We start from the raw sequence: 15,413 nt of genomic DNA on the forward strand, positions 1-15,413 counted from the left end.
TAATAACCTAGCCCCAGACTCCCTCTCTCTCTATCACATCCTCATCACGCAGTTTTGCTTTGGCAAAAGCTACAGCACTACAAGATGCATGCATCCATCGTGTCCCATCCCATCCTGTCCTGTCTGCCCCCTGCCAGCCATAACCTGCTAAATGTCACAGGTGCATCATATACAACTCAGGTATCACAGATATACCAAGGAGGGGTTTATCTGTGACAGAAAAACCCAATTTTACTCCCACCATAGTGTCACCAAGGTGTCAGAGCAGAAGACTGTTGCAGCCTCCTGTGTCAGTGATTTTCTCATTTTGCTGGCTGTTAGATCTGTTACAGATTAGGCTGAGAGCAGGAATACTAGAAGAGCTGAATTGGGAATATCTGCTGCTCATTTGGGCTCTCATGCCCCTGCTGCGTAAGACCTGTTGCAGCCATGTGAGTGCTGTGGGTACAGGGTACATTCGCACTAGCAGCCCCTGGGGATCTGGCTAACTTAGCCAAGGGCTAAACATTTTACTGTGTTTGTGAGGCATCTTCAGACGCCATCGACCCTATAAGACACAAAGTGGTGGCCGTCCCGTAGGGCATCTAAGTGACAACAGGAAAGGAGGATTTGTGGAGGAGTAGGCGTACGCCCAGGCTGGTCTTTATTTAACTAGACTGAGAAATAACAGCCCCAAGGACACAGCAGCCCTGGCTTTTGCGCACAACAATCCTTAGAGTCCCCATAAACAGCTCTGCAGGCTGGGGAAAACGGGCACGCAGTGGGAGTACATGGCCAGATGCTACTTTATGGCAGACATTTCGCAGAGGAAGCGCAAAGCCGTCGTGCCACCTTGTGGCTGGTACATTGCAGCTGGCACTGGGGGAGGGCACCCCTCCTTCTGCTCCATGGACATGCTCTTACAATAAAAGCACTCTGCCTCCTGCAAGCCATGGAGATGTCAGTCTATCACTTTCGGGCGGGTGTGAGCCCTCACCCCGAGTATCTCCTTCAGGCACATTAAGGGGCCTGAGTCATCCTGAGGAGCACTTGGAAGAAGTAAATGGGTCTCCAAGGTGAGCGGGGGCAAGCACAAGTGCTGATCCCGCCAGCTCTGCCCGCAAGCCGCTCAGAAAATCACCTCCCAGTTTGGGTACGCGATGTTCTAAGTGAGCTCCATGGCTGGCCACGGTGAGAAAAACATTTTCTTGTTCTCTCCTGGTGCATTATGAAAACCCACTAAAAGGAGCTTTTCACACCACAAAACCTTTTAAAAGGATTCTGTCAACACAAAAGCAACGTTGATGCAGTTGCCTTTAAAAGTACTTGAGTATTCAAACTCTGAAAGACATTTCTTAATTTTTTAATTTTTTAAAAAAATTTTCCAGACTGGATCTACTCTAAGGCTTCAGAGAAATGTTTTCTGTAATTGCATGAGTAAGAAAATGTATCATGGGATTAATTCCCATAACAATTTTTAAAATAATTTGTAAACATATTCTTCATAAAATGGATATTCAAGTACATGGAATCTTGCCTCAGTAATAGTATAAAATTGCTGTAGGGAAAATTTATCGGAGATATTGAGAGGAGTACAAGTCCCATTAGCATGTTGTGCCCACGGCCCAGGTCACGTCACCAAGTGGTCAATACTCATTGCTGTATTTTCTTCCTCTTTTGCTTTACCCTTCATCCATGTGTATCAACCTCCTGGCACCGGATGATAGGATGCACAAAGCTGATTTTTCTAACACAAATTTTCCTCTGCTTTTGATGATATTAAGAGGCAAGTTGCCACACAGGCAAAAACGTGCCCATCTCATAAACTTCAAGTACAGTGCTACCATTGCTGTCTCTGGGAAAACATATGGATGGGCCACCACTTTCACCCTTTTCATCTCTCAGCAATTAGAGAAGTAATTTTTCTTAAAAAGGGGTGGGCACTCAGAGTTCTGTCTCCTGAAACTTCTCCCTTGGCTCTCATTCTGATCATCTCATTACCGTAAAACTTGTATAAATGCTTCCTATAGAGCAATCGCAGCAGAGGAATTTGCAAGTCAAAACAGCCAATTAGTTTATAAATTACCAGTCTTCCAAATTTTGGAGATCACTTACATCTCTGGCCACTGCAGCATGCAGACAGAAAAAAAAAAAAAAAAAAGAAAAAGAATGAAAAATCTAGATGATCTTAGGGCTGGTACTGCTGAGAAGGAATCGTATACTACAGTCAGTTTTTGTACTGAGAGAAACTAGTATACATTAGGAAGAGCCCACTGTTTTGGAATAATACCAACCATCAGCTTATTTTGTGTTTAAAAAGGTTTTTATTTGTTCATTCAATAGGAAGACCAAAAATGTTAATAGCTAAAAATTAATCACCCTGCATCAAAATATCCTGCTTCCAGAAATAATCATGCAAGTGATAAAACCATGGGTCAGCTGTTGCTTTGCAAATAGTTTTAATCTCTGACAAGAGGGCAATCCACAGCTTGCATCAATACCTTGGCAAGCAGAGAATAGCCAACCTGGTTGGACAGGTAGTAAAAATGAAATTTCAGATATTCAGAACCATTTCAGGCTGTAAAGACTTTGGAGCTCAGGTTGACAGCCAACTGACACCTGTCAGTAACAGTTATTTTGCAATGTTATGCAGTAACAGATCCCAAAAGGGCTTTAATGTTTTGACCTTATATCATGAACTCAGAGGCAATCACTGGAGAATATCCTTTTACAAGACATAGTGCAAAATGCATAATACAAAATTCAACTCTGGTGAATTTTAATTTTTTTTTTTAGGATTAAAACAATGTATCCAAAGAATAAGCAAAACCACCTCATCCTAGTGCAATACTGAACAACTATAGAAGGACTGCAACATACTAACCTTTGAAGACTATCCATATAGAACTTTTCTGCATCTGAGGAACATTAACTCTGGATCATGTGGAAGAGTCTAAAATAAGGACATGACTAAGCTGGCCCCTTTAATGACTAGAAAAAAGAAACAAAATGGAAAATACTCACCTTCCAGGGCTCACCCTGTGCAGTGACCTGGAAAAGAAACCCTATTGGCACCAGCAATCAAGCTTTCCTGTATTATCTTCCCAGGGGGTTGATTACACTGTCCTAAATGTGGGTGACTGCTTGAGGTCCAAAATCCTTTACATTGTAGTTATTCCTCAGAAATCCAAGGATAATTAGAAAAGCAGAAAGATACAGTGGTAGCTAGTATACAGTATGGCATACAGTAATAACAGTTCAGAATTGCCAATCAGGAGGGCTAACAAAACAAGGCTACCAGCATGCCGGCTGTGGAGTTTACGACGTTCAAGGCACCTTTTACAAAAGGAGCAGGAAAGTAGTTCAGAAATCGGAAAAGCACTGCAGTATCACATCTGTTTCTCCCAAACAGACAATTTTCATAGTTATTTCCAATGCAAAAAATCCACATATTCTTGAAGTACCATTCACAAGAACTCATTCTCTTCTAATCTATTTTTAAGAAATTCTAGTTTTATCTTGCAACATGATTCGATCAAAGGATGCTTTAAAAGTAAACTTCTGAAACCAGCAAAAGCCTTTAAGCATTCTAAATAAGTGATGGGTTTGTTTCATTCACATTTCTAACTTACATTACCCTAAAACAAACAAATGTTCTTCCAATATTAGCTTATTGCACTAACAGAGAGTTTCTCAATGTTCTCCTCACATTTTTATTCATATTATGATCAAATCACAATGTACCGGCTAGTACAGGCAGTGTATTATGTCAGGCACTGTATGCACCTGTTTGAAACGGCTCTCATCCAAAGGCTTCACAATCTGAACAGACAGTCCAGGCATGAATGTGAAACTGTAGGCACAAGAGAGATTTCTTTCCCTGTGATTATGCAGGGAACTTGCTCTCAAAGTGGGAGATAAACTCCACATCTCCAAGTCTGCTGTTCTGTCTCTTTCAGCACACTACTTTGCAGTACGCAACTGGTTTTTTCTCTTCTATTTTTTATGGTTTGGGGGTTTAATAAGGCTTGGTCTCACTGGCAAATTCCAGCTAGAGATCACAGGGAATGCTTTCTGTTAAATGCAAGTCCAATGTCTCTGACCAAATTTGTGCCTGCCAGCTAGCCCACAATATTACTGTGGTGTTAACTACTTTGCTTGCGGTGTTCACACTTGAAACCGAGGTCAAATTGTATGGACACTTTTTTCCCTTCAACTCTGATAACCAAGCATTCCTGCTGCTTCCACTCCTGTGGGGAATTCACATTCAGCACTATCATTTCCAATTCCTCAGCCTATCGAGTACTGTTGACATAGCAGACAGAAGAGCATGAAGTAATTTTTTTATCTATGAGCTTGTAAATCCTCTCAAAGGCCTTAAGGAGGAATCAATATCAAGCTACATAAGAAAAGAACAGTAAAATTCACATGAAAATTGCATATATCCTTATTTTTATAAAACTGCAATGGAGGTCAGCTGCTATTAAAGATGACATGTACTTATCTGTATTTCATTTTATATGCTAATTGCACACACTTTTTTATTATAAGGTCTGGAAAAAAGTACTCTTCTGTAACAATGCATTGAACCTTCATCTTAATCACATAACTTTAGTTGGAAACTGTTCTCAGAAAGATTGCTTAATATTTATAAAGTGCTTTAAAGATGAAAAAACTGCATACTTACACATTTTATTGTATTCATGTCATTATTATAAACTTCAATATGAAGTGAACATTTCTCCTGTTGAACTGGAATCTGAACTGAGAAACTTTTTAGCAGTTGATGTTTTACTTCTCTTCAACTGAAAGCTTCAGCCCTGAGGTGATGAAATCACCCTGAATGCCACATGGAGAGAATGCCATTCAGGAAGCAGTGATTTTCTAGTTGGAAAGACCAAGAAAGTAATTTGTGGCCTTTTACATCTTTAATGCAGGACAGAGTTTAGTCATTTTGGACAGAGATAGATTAGATGTGTCTGGGTGAGTAACCTGAGGGCAATTCATTAATTAGGGAGAACATGCAGCTGCGTATGGGTAAAATTAGGAAGGAAACACATTTGCAGATACATGAATGACAGCATCAAAAATTCCTTCTCAGTACTTATGTTTATGCTGTCGTAAAAGCTTGATATTATTCCACAAATTGATAATTTATTTTTGGAGATTCTAGAGGTGCCTGTGTAAGTACATGTGGATGAAGTCCACACAACCGAAATCCTATTCCAAATTGCTTTTATCCAGCTCCTCATGGTTCATTTCGGATCTGCAGTGTATGGTGTTTTGGCCAAGACAAAAAGTGTGGTTAATTGACATATGAAACTAAGTTTGGGACCTGAATGGCCTTTCTCGTGGGTGGCTGTACCCAGAGCACAGGTGGTAGGTGGTAGGCAAAATAAAAGATCAGACTCAGCAGTGAGACAGATCAGGAAATGAAATAACTTTTATGAAGCTGTAAATATCTGGTGCTGTCTCTCAATTTGCAAATTTCTGATGAATAAGAATGCTTACAGAAAATCTATTTAACCAATAACACCAAAATAATGAATGTCATTATACCAGTCACCATTTCCCTGTTCTCCTGAGAAAATGATTGCTTAGTGACTATAGATTGAGACAGTTTGAAATTAGCTGTCCTTAAACATGATGGAAGAGGAGGAAGGGTCGACAGTGCAGTACATTCTCATTTAAAAGAAGATTTTTCTCTATACACTGTGCTTCAAAGATCAGACATATAATTTCCATTTGCACTTAATTTCATCACTGACAGAAGATACAGAGGGAGGGGAAGAGAAAACAGCTAAGGAAGCAGAACTGCAAAATTTTCCTCTTTAACATGAGAATTGAGCATATCAATATTTTCCCCTGCATGCTTTACAAATGAAGTGGTCCCAGTTCTCACATTTAGACCACCTGGAATCTGCTTTGAGGTTCTAAAATATTAAAAAGAAAAAATTTTAATATGCTGAATTTTGTACTCATATTTTATGCCTTGAAAGTTTAGCCAAGGTGTATGAGCTAAAAAGAATACAGCAAAGTCCTTAGACATCAGGTGCAGCAAGCGAAGTAGTTTTCTTTGTAGGCAAAGAAAGGAATGTAGCTTGGTGCTATTGCACTATTCTTCCCTTAAGTGATCAGGAGTACCTCTGGTTGAGATACTTCTTCAATCCCCCACCAGCTCAACTTTCAATTCCCATGTCTTTGCAACCAAAAACGTTTGCAATGAAGACGGATGATGAAATTTAGAAAGGCAAATAGTGAGATTGATGGTAACACTGAGAAGGAGCCACAACTGAAAGGGTAGGTGCTTTAAAGATCAGGCTCAGGTGTGTTGCCAGAGGTGGAGTTTACACAATAGATTCATTTGCCATGTCTAATGAAAGGTTAGTGCTATTAATTTCTGTATCAGAAATCAATCAGATTTAATACAGGCTTAGACTGTCAGAGCTTCAGGTGATTCCTGTGTACGGGAACAGATTTTTTAAATGAAATTCAGAACTTATTTTGGCTGTGTTTAATTTAACATTGTAAATCAACTTTCATTCGGGACATTACATTGCATTTTAGGAGCCTGATGTCAAAGAAAAGGTACATACAAATTGACTCTCAGAAATACCCATCTCCCACTTGGGCATCAGAAGAAGTATCCAGATTTTCAAGCACTTGGAATTGGGTGCTGGGCTTATTTGAAAATCTGGACTAAAGTACTGCAAAGGTGAGTTTTTAAGGTCTTGGAAATGATTCTTTTTTTGCAGGTGGTCTGCAAAACCACCTGCAAATGTGCTGAATCGCTTAGATAATCTGTCTCTTAGTAAGTAGTTGAAAACCAGTATGTTCAATAGCTTACAGAAGAAACAGTATGCAGAAAAGATAAACCATAACACATTATTAGAGAAATAATTTGACATGGACATGCGCTGAAAGCCTCTGTGACTCTCTTAAGCATCTGAACCATCAGAAGTTAGCATTCTTTTTTTTTTACTATTTTATCTTAATTGCACTATAAAAGCCTATAAAACATCACAGCAGTGTCAGTTAATATTGGAATGGAAGCTACATATAAAAAAAATGTAAATAATCATAAACCAGAAATGCCTAAAAGGAAATCAGACACTATTAACAAATGAATTCTGTATGTGTCTGACAAGACAGGGCACAAGAGAATTACTTATGTAAGTTCTGCACATACTTATGGGAAAACAGATGCTTACAAACTTTAAGATAGAAAACCAAGTATAAAATCCTTCAGCTACCGTAGTTACTTTGGTACAGTTTGGATGGACCTCAGGTTAGCAATTTTGAACATGTCAGAGTGATAAATAAAATCCTTGGCAGAATGTAAAAGTGTGATAGCTTAGAAGAGGAATTCCTTGAGGAAATCTGAGAGGCAGAACAGATGTTCCACTTTTCAGATAAAATGTGTTCAGCAAACCCGTGTATCCACTGTTGTTTAATTGAAGAACCATCCACCCTCCATTTTCACAAGGTGAAGGAGACACTTGTTTACTGATGGAAGGCAGTTAACAGTTACTCCTTCATTTTCAATAAATATTTCATTATACAACTACAAAGAGCGACAAATGAAATCTCCAAACACAGGCTAATAGGTGCAAAGCTTAATGGTTCTTTACAAAGCAAAGGATACATGACAGTTCTTTCCCACATTTGCTTAAAATGATTAAGCGTCACCATTCCGGGAAAAAAAAAAAAATCTTATTCTGGTAAATTACTTTTGTGACATCAGGAAAAAAAATAGACTTCTTTGCAGACATGTAATAGTCTCTAAAGGCAAGATATTTATTTTCAAGTAAATGTAAACAAGAAGCTTGGAGTTTAGACAATTCCCAGTTCATTTCAACTAACAGCCAGAGATGAGAGCGAAAGATAGTAATTGTCAGCTGACAGTATACCATGTCTCACTTTGATTTGCAACTTTGGAAATTTAAGAACCAAGTTTTGAGAGAGGCTCTGCTCTCACCCAGCAGGCTGTATCCCTGTAGTCATGAGTCTTCAGCCCCTGCTTTATAAGGGAGTGAAGGACTGTGATTCATACACACACCAGTGGGCAGGAGGAACCATGGCTCTGCTCTTAGCAGTTCTGGTCTATGCTTTTTAACATTTTTTGTTTCATGCCAGAGGGGAGAATTATTTAGACAAATATTGAACCAAATAAGTCACAAGTTGACCAAACTTCATTCTGTTTGGCCAAAGAAACAGATAAGCCCCTGAGTTTGGTCTGAAGACATTCAGGAACATAAAACTTGTTGTCTCTTTGTCATGACTTGTCCCAAAGATCCTGGCAAAACCTTGAAAGGAATCTGACACAACCTAAATATTATCCAGGTGATAGAGAGAAATGTGATGGCACTTGTTCTTTACTACCTGAAGAACTCCTCATTTGACATTAGTTCCAGCAGTTTTTTGTACAAAGACATGGGGAGGACACAACATCTGAGACAATTTTGAGATGAAGGTGAGTGTCATGCCTTCAGGTGTGCTTGGGACATATGCTGCCGAGCCACTTGTAACTGCTGCTCCGGTGTTTTGCATGCTACTGAAATGTGACCCATTTCAGACAGAATATGGCTATAAAGGTATTTTACCAGCATGATATTTTTCAGCTTTCCATATCCTGCAACACATAGAAAGAGCTTTTGAACAAGTGTCCCTCATGTTTTTCAAAGTTGGATTCACTCATTGATAACTCTGCACTGAAAGGGACCACCTTTCCTCTCCATGGAAATCGAGCTCTCTGCCTCGCAAATCATAGGCAAAAAGAGTGCACTAGTCATGGCACTCATGTCAAAGGATTGTATCAAACTGATTAATCTCAAGAGCCTTATGGTCAGCTCTCTGTATTCATAAGATTCTAGTGCCAGAAGTGTGACTAGTTGAGAGGTGGGAGAGGTGGGAAAGCTTGAATATTCAAGCAGTGCCATGGCTCTGAGGCACCACCAGCTCTGCCTGTCCCTCACTACCACCCCATGATTCCCCCCACCCTGCCCACAGCCCAGGACCCCATGTCAGCTCCCCAGGGCCATCAGCCCCTGCCCCAGCAGCACCACAGCAGGGCCAGTCTCCAGCTCTCCACAGCCCTGCCCTGTCAGGCCATGGACCCCACCAAGCCGAGCCCACCTGCAGGCCCACATCCTAGCCCAGTCTTGGTCTGTCCCCAGTCCCAGGGAGGTGCCCAATGCCCAGGGCTGAGTCTGCCCCGGTGCCCCCTGGCTGCCCTGTTCCTGGCTGGGGCAGTGGGATGGGCCCCCACTGCCAGGACCTGCCCTGAGGGACCCTGAGGGGAGCTCCCATGGATGCCAGGGAGCCCCTGGCCCCTGCAGGGCCCTGATGGGAAGGGAGGTAAACTATATAGTTTCAGGCAGATGAGTTGGGATTTCCAACATGTGCAAATCCTACTGGATTTTCCAACAGTTTTCCCTGAGGAATGCTGTAATACATCCCCAAGGTAAGGGGTTCCTGTGCTGCCACGGCATACGCTGTTGAAGTGGCAGCAGCACAACATCTGCCGCAGCCGGAGACCCTCTAACTTCAGTCCTGCTTCTCCCACCCTTCCAGGTTCCTCCCGAGCAAGCTAATTTTGAGCTTTTTCTGGCATCTGCAAGTCTTCTTGAACAATCTGATTAAAACGAACATGCAGGGACCCTGAGGCTACAGCAGGAGTGAGAAGCAGCTGTGGAGTTCAGGGAGCTTTTCGGGTCCTCATGGGTTCTTCTGCAAGGGCTGAAGCCTGCCCTGGCTGACAAGCCCTTCACGGTGCTGGTTGTACTGGAGCAGTGTCAGTGTGTCAACGTAAGGTGACCGCAGAGCCTTACTTCTGCATTTACTGACTTTCCTGAGAAGGAAGACCGTGTTCATAGGCAGAGTACAGGGCAAGATGTTAACTGCTGTTTGGTGAAACTAGAGTGCTGTTGACCAGTTGAAAGAAGGTCAACAAGATATAATTTTGATTTTCAGCAAAGATTAGCTATGCTAGATATGTTGGGGACTTTCTAACCACAAAGACAATGAGTCTTAGGACCAAGGGCAGAGAAATGTTGAGGGACCTCCTTCATTCAAGGTATTTACAAAAAATTTGACAAACATCTTTGCTGGTGGCCTACATATACTTGATGCCTTTCAACAAAGAATTAGATTAGATGATTTATTGAGGTCCTTAACACATCAGATTTCTATGTTTTCTATTTCTACTACTTCTAAGAGCAAGGCATTTTTGCACTATAGAGCTATGAACAGTATCTTATCCATACTTCTTACACAGTATCTAACCACCTGTATTCTGCAGCATCAGCCTCTGGTGGCAGTCCTAAAAAAAAAGAAACAAAACTGTATTTTGGTTCTGTCATTCCTAAAAGAAAGATTGTCTTTGATACCTTTGCATTAAAACAAAATTGTGAAAAGCGGAAAATTTTGCTGGTGCTTACCTGTAGAAAAAGAAAAAAATAAAATCCAGAGTGAGAGTTTGACTTATTCTTCCACTTAAAAGGAAAATAAAAGGAAGAAGAAATCAACTATTTTGGAAGTGCTAATCCCAGTGGCATTGTAATAACTGAAAAATATCTTCTTCACGTTCTCTATGCAAATAATCTTTATCCACTTTTAGATAATGACATTTGGGTAGAGAAGAATAGATTTCCTGTGGGAATGCTTTTATGTCACATGTGGTATTCAGTTCCTGAAAACAGCAATTGATCTGGGGGGGTCAAATCTATTTAAACCATGTTTAATATTACCAGAAATTAGTCCCTCAATAGTCTCTTTTTCAGACAAAATATCAATAATCAACTGGCTTCTTTTCTGTACACACATAGTACATATAATATTGCTGCTACTTTGCAGAGTTTGTATTTAGCATTTTTCCCATTTTTGGATTCAAAGATTTGTTGATGTTAATAGACATAAGGCCATAAAATGAATTTTCACCAAGATTAGTACAATCTACATGGCCTCAGGCCTTCAGTTTTAGCAGTATTTGTCCTACATCAGCAATTCGTCTCTTGTGAGAAAACTGCTGTGGAGAAATTTCTGTGCTCATGTCATAGCTGTTCACTATGTTTGAAAGGAACTATCAATCAGGTGTGTTTGTAATTAAAGTGTTTAAGGAATCAGCAACGGGAAATGGCAGCTGTCAAAATCTAGGCTCTCCCCTACTCTAAGACAAAGTTTTGGTGAGAGGACTTTGTTGCAGAAACACTAATAGTAGACACTAATAGCAGTCTGCTGAGATGTAAGTTTGATACCCTGCTCTCATTTTCTAGGATCACTCTGTTATTTGCTTGTACAGACATTGGAGGAGTTGCACAAGACCTTATAGATGCTATATGTTTCTGTATTTTCTTATGAAAACTGTTCTGCTTGGCATACTTGTACGAAAATGCATACAGCTCCACGTTTGAGGTGTCTGCGATGCAGGACACTCAGACTGAAGTCCCTGGGACTACAAGACCTAAGAGTTGTAGCGAGCAGAGTTGGAGATGTAAGAGCATAAAAACTGCCATATAGTCTCAGACCAGTGGTCCATCAAACCTGCTTGCCTACCTCCAACAGCAGCTGCTAGCAGATGCTTAGGAAAGAATACAAGAACAGGGCATGCCAATATTGATACTTTCTCCTCATGCACTTAGAGCTTCTGGGTGTCTGTGGCTTAAGGAATTATTGAGACATTAAGTGTATCCTAATTCTGATGTTCTGTCCTTGTTTGACTTTTCCCTATGAATGTGTCTAATTGCATTTTGAACGGTTTTATACCTTTGACTTGCATTAGATATGTGAAACAAGTTTCACAGCTTAATTAAGAGTGGTGCCTAATCAAGTCTCTATTCTGGATTGGACTTTAAGATTTCCCCACCACCCCCCTCATCTTATTTCAAAGGCATCTTTAGTGTGACTAGAATTTCAAAGTTCAACACTTTTCATAAACCAGAACTTCTGCCCATTTCATCCCTTTGCTGTGATGCTCTGGCATACAGGGCAATACAAAATTGCCATCGATGGATGACAACTAAATTCTTCATCTGCAAATTATTAGCATTACTGACATGTCCCTCAAATATAACAGAGTCCATGGTGCAGCTTGGAGACTGAGTGCTGCAAAAGCTGGTGCCAAGCAACACACACCCCTCCCCCGCACCCCCCCCCCCCCCCCGCCCCCGCCAGGGCCCTGAAGACAAACACGCTCAGAACTTAGTGTCAAGCAGGTTTAACTTAAACTGCTACTGAGGCAGATGGGAAATAACAGAGCAGATAATGTCCAAGCTTTCCACACCAATCTTGGCTACACTCCCCTTATCAGGCAAGAGGAAGAGATAAGCTAATTGCTTGATCAGGCTTAGCATTCTCAGTTAATACTGTGTCAGCAATACTTGTTTATAAGCAAAATTCAGTCAATATTGTAGCTTATAGTATTTATACATAAATATTTACAAAATATTAATTTACACATGCTGTGAAAAAAAGAGGACTATTGTTATTCCACTTAAGTACTATACAATATTTACCTTTGATATTTATCTTACATCTAGATAGCTGTGTAGCACAGAAACCAGGTGACAATGTAGATTAGTGGAGACTGTAGCAGTGTAGAAAATTGAAGCAAAATATCCTGAACCCAGGGAACACATCTATATTATGTATTTTTGAACCAACGTAGCAACATAGCTGCAAACCTGCTTTCTTGCCTAGGATGAAGCTGGGCTTGCACTGACGTGATCAATTGCACTATGAATACCTAAACTGCATTGGTTATGATACCATTTTACATGGAGGACTGTGTTTCTCTGGTTACTTCACTGATCCTATGACCAAAGTACAACATTCATCACCTTGACAAGCAGGCATAGATTTTGTATTTAAGACACAAGTGACATTTTCTAGTGAAGCCAAAATACTTTTGATATTCTTTGTTTCAAGGACTTTTTTATTTAAACATCATTTTTGCAAATGCAATATGGGTTTTAAGCATCCTTTTTTTTTGGTCTATTCTTAGAACTTCGTGAAGAAGACTAAGAAAGGGACAATTTCACTGTTACAGAGACTACCTCACTTCACAAAGAAAATTGCATATTGAAAAATGATACCCATTCCACACAAACAGAACCCGGAAAAAGAAGGAAAGAAAGTCGTTTGGCTTATCAGTGCTTGCTATTTTTATGTTCCTCCTCTGATCAGTTCTGGACTATCTGGCAATAGGAATGGCAAAGAGCTACATCTCAATTTTTACATCAGAGCAATATATTGTGCCTGCTGTATGCTGACAAGTCAGCCACCCTGGCACACATAGCAGGCATCTCTGAGACACAGGAATTCCCTTCTTACTGTTTATAAAGACTCCTTGGAAGGCCCAGAGTTGATGTGGATCTGTCTACTGTTGTGTCGGTAAGGACGAGGGCTGAATAAGTCTTTCAGATGTATTAGGCCATCCATTTCAGTGTTAGTGCTGGCCAGAAAGAAGACCATGGCCAAGAGGCACATGGAATGAAATTAAACAAAAGCCCTCAGGTCACATCTTGTCCTCTGCTGGAGCCCCTAGCACAAGCAACATTTCTAAAGAGACAGATTTTGATTTGTATAGTGTAAGGGACTGTGTTGGACTGTGTTTGTCTCAACATTGCTGCTGCACCACTACCACCTCCTGGCCTCAACATCTTGTTGCCATGGAGGAGTACACTCTGAAGGAGATGAATTGTCCCCGAAGAAGCCATGGTACCCGCCCAAAGCTAGAGCAACAACATCCTTGGCAGTGCCTACCAAGCTGCGCTTGCACGTGAGCTGGGTGGAGATCAGGGTGAGGAAGATGTGCGGAGGCTGAAGATGCTGCAGGTCGACCCCCCCGCTGGCACGACCATTGTGAACACCTGGGCATGCACGCATGGAGGAACACAGGGCGGCATGTATTACAATGAACTCTGTGGAAACAAGTGGACTCTTTGGAGAAATCATGGGGACTGGGGCAATAAAAGGACTGTGTAGTCCTCTCTTGGGAATCTTAATAAACTTGATCTTCTTGACCCTGATCTTGAAATCATCGCTCGGAGCTGGGACTTTGGTGGGGCTTGGACCTTGGAGCAAGGACCCCATCACCTGCACCGAGACCAAGCCAATGGGACGTTGCTGGATTTGTGGTGGTGGTAACTAATCTTGCTGCATCCCTACCGTATACTTCTTAGGTATTCTGACTTTTTCTTTCTTCTCTCTGTCCTATCGCTGTTATCAGTTGTTACAGGAAATAAAACTTACAAGGTTGTATGGCATCTGACCTCATTTGTGTCTTAATCTTGTTCTTGGGATCATTTAAGAACCCTCCCTGATATTGGATCAGGACATATAGGTCTTTCTCTTATGTCAGCCATTCCCAGCTGTTTCAGCAACCTGGAGAGGCAAATGCAGCAGAGATTTAAAATAACTAAGGAGCCCAGTACAGGCTTAGGTCTGTGTGTCTGGGGAGCAGCCTTGCTGAAAGGGACCCGGGGGTTCTGGTGGACAGCAAGCTCCACATGAGTCAGCAGAGCACCACTGCAGTAACAAAGGCAAATCAGATTCTGGGGAGTATCCACAGGGGCATTACTAGCAGACATAGAGACATGATCATCCCCCTCAGTGCTGCTCAGGCTGCACCTGGAGTACTGTGTCCAATTATGGTCCTCACAATTCAAGAAAGACATGAACAGACTAGAGAGGGTCCAAAGGAGTGCCACAAAGATGATCAAAGAGCTGGAGAAGCTGCCCCATGAGGAAAGACTGAAGGAGTTAGGTCTTTCCTCCATGGAGAAGAGAAGGCTCAGGGGCACCTCATCACAGTATTCCAGTACTTGAAGAGCAGCTACAAAGAGGACAGAGGGTCTCTCTTCACAAAGAGACACATGGAGAAGACAAGGAAAAATGGGTACAAGTTTCACTGGGAGAGTTTTCCTCTTGATAAAAGAAAGAAATTTTTTACAGTGAGAACAATCAATTACTGGAACAACCTGGACGTGTTAGAGTCCCTATCACTGGAGGTTTTCAAGATGCAATTGGACACAGTGATAATCTCATCGAGGCTCTCTTTCCCACAAAAGGCTGGGTCAGATGACCTTCCAAGATCCCTTCCAACCTGGGCTGTTCTATGGTTCTGTGATTCTATGATTTAAATCAGGGCAGACTTATCTTGCATGTATGGCCACAGCAAACTCCAAGGAGATTAGAAGGACCAGACTGTGTTTATGCCATTTCCCCTGTCTTGCTCCAACAGGAGATCTTGCCAGAGATGCACTGGCTCCCACACGTGTAGTCTGCGTTCAGTTGCAGAAGGGCTGCTCTCTTTTGAGGCAGTGTGCAGAGCTCTTACAGCTGTATACTGCTGGGCCAAGTATTAATTGTTTCAATTTTCAAGGAAGGAGACAAAATTTAGCTCTGAAAGACAAGCGAGAGCTGGTTAATAGAGC

Source organism: Strix uralensis, chromosome 1 (genome assembly GCF_047716275.1).
Source record: "Strix uralensis isolate ZFMK-TIS-50842 chromosome 1, bStrUra1, whole genome shotgun sequence".
Classification (NCBI taxonomy): Eukaryota; Metazoa; Chordata; class Aves; order Strigiformes; family Strigidae; genus Strix; species Strix uralensis.